Source organism: Montipora foliosa, chromosome 8, assembly GCF_036669935.1.
Source record: "Montipora foliosa isolate CH-2021 chromosome 8, ASM3666993v2, whole genome shotgun sequence".
In the NCBI taxonomy this organism is placed as follows: Eukaryota; Metazoa; Cnidaria; class Anthozoa; order Scleractinia; family Acroporidae; genus Montipora; species Montipora foliosa.
Window position 1 is genome coordinate 37,472,659 of NC_090876.1, and position 2,500 is coordinate 37,475,158.

At 40.0% G+C, this 2,500-nt stretch overlaps 1 pseudogene; it reads right to left on the bottom strand.

Annotated features, from left to right (window-relative positions):
• LOC137968772 (myosin heavy chain, clone 203-like) overlaps nucleotides 1–2,500 on the bottom strand; it is a 32,636-nt pseudogene that overhangs the window by 8,827 nt on the left and 21,309 nt on the right.

Below are 2,500 nucleotides of genomic sequence, written 5' to 3' on the forward strand. Positions count from 1 at the left end.
AGAAAAAAAAAAGAAAATCCGTCGTTGTAATTTCATGAATTTCATACATCTTCCAGCATAGACCAGAATACTTCCTGAGGCTACTATTGTCAGGCAAATTATCACCAATTGTCTCTTTGTTCCCAGGGGCCCTTTTCTTGAGAGTTTCACTCCGAAAGAGCCATTCACTAAATTGGCATACAACTGTTTTCAGGGGAGACCCTGTAGCCAATGAAAATAGCAGTCTGGAATAGGCACAGCATTACTCGTTGAGAGGACTGGTCTTTTAATGAGTTTTCAAAATAAAAGAAACAGAAAAAGGATTGTGGCGTTTGACGATTTAAAAACACTTTGATTTTAAGATACAGAGGGAATTGTCCCACCCGAGAATTTAAAGGATGTTCGAGAAAAGGGATGTAGGAGAGCAGAAACCTATAAATGATAGAGCCTTTGGTTGTAAAATGACGCCATTTAACAAATAGATTCCATGCTGCCGTGCGTCTGTTCAGTAGTAGGGGGCTTAAGCAGGAGAAGTTTTTGAGCCACCGATGTTTACCGCCAGGACAGCGGGCTCTCTCAGATTTTTAAACTGATTGTCTCTAATTCGCTATTTTCACAAATCCCACAGAACAGTTCATTTTGGGGAGTTTTCCATTAAAACAATGGATATCTAGTGCAAATTAAGCATGATACAGTACCAAGAGTAAATGATTTGTATTGCTTTTGTTTCAATGAACCCCCCCCCCCCCTCCCCCAAAGCGTATTGCATTATGGGAATGGCAAAGTAGCGAATAGTCAAAAGATACTTAGCAGTATAAATATGGTAGTGTCAAGACAAATTAAAATGTGGCAAGAACAAAAAAGTGGCGGCACCGAAGTTCTTAAAACATTTTGACGTCTTCTGTGATTTATTAGGGAGCTTAAGCACGATCGTTTTTGAGACGCGGACGGCAACCGGAAAAGAACATTTCGCGTTCCAGGACAGTGGTTTCTCCCACATTTTTACACTAATCATCTCTAATGGAGAAAAGGTACTTGGCAATGTAAATGTGGTTGTGTAAAGACAACTTAAAAGAGAAAACAGCTCACTTCCGGTTGCCGTCCGCGTCTCAAAAACGCGCGTGCTTAAGCTCACTAATTACTGAATAGACGCACGGCAACATGGAATTTATATGATAAAGAATGATGATGCTATAGATCATAGGTGAGAACCAATCAAAATGCGTGCATTATTAAGCTTATAATATAATATGCAAATAGCCCACAGGGACAGAGATTTTCGGCCTACTACCTTTGCTCCCGCGAACACGGCCTGTCTCCCTCCTTCCAATTTAAATTCGATATTCAAGATAAGAGGGGTGCCAAGTTCATCCAGTCCGGGTTGTGCATCACTGGGTATCTCCAACACAACACAGTCTCTTTGAATACTCTGTACATGGACACCTCCTAGGGTACTGTACAACTCTGTGGCCTCGGCAAACCTTGAGATGAAAAAACTTGCATGTCAATCCGCTGCGCATCAGGTCAACCTAATCTGCTATGCAATTCATTACATCTAAAAACGAGCCCTGGATCCTTCGAGACAATTCCTTCTCAGTTTCTGCTTATGGAGGAAAGAGAGAAACTTATGCTCGTAAATGGACAATCCTACTATTATTAGCAAACATCCACAGGGACCTTAAGCCCGAGTTCAACCGTGTCAACTTGGCTGTAGAAGTTTGCTGATCAAAGTCGTTCCACCTGTGAATAGCTTATCTACTGTTTGGGAAATAAATTGGTATAAACGAAGCTGTCGACAGAAAAATCGTCTAGTACTCGCGTCCTCCACGAAACCTCAAATTTGAGAATTGTACATCGTTTATCAGAGGCCTACAAACAAATTTTAGAGAAATGTAAAACGCACCTTCCCCCAGATCCCGGTTGTGTCATCTTGCCGAATTTAATCGGGATTACTTTATGTTGTTGTTGCCGAAATAATCTGAGGTATTGTTACCCTTTTTGAGACGTTGACATCGTTATTAGGATTTTGTCATCATGGTGAGGTAAAATGAAAATGTATAAAATGTAACTCGGAGAACTCTGAACCAAAATGGATTTTCTTAGGCCTATACTATCAACACTCATGGCGCAAACTCAATTTTCCACCCAATGCAAGCCTCTGTGTGCCACAATGTCATACCCTGCCACTTCATTAAACGGGGTTCACATTTTGCTCAGCGACAACAACACAATGAAAAGAAAATTAAAAACTATTTAAAAACAAAACAAAAGGAGGCATGACTCTCACACAAAAATTGAAAAATAATGTTAATAAGCAGTAGCAACGCCAGGAAAAAACAAAAACTACGTAATAATAATAATAATAATAATAATAATAATAACAACAACAACAACAACCGTGACAACAACAACAAATTGTTCACCATTGTCTGATAGCCCCCTCGAGTTGTTGGTTTTTTTGTTTCATGGCTTGCTGTTTTATGAAGTCTTGCGTTGTCTCATTGGCAAAGTCCTGAAGGCG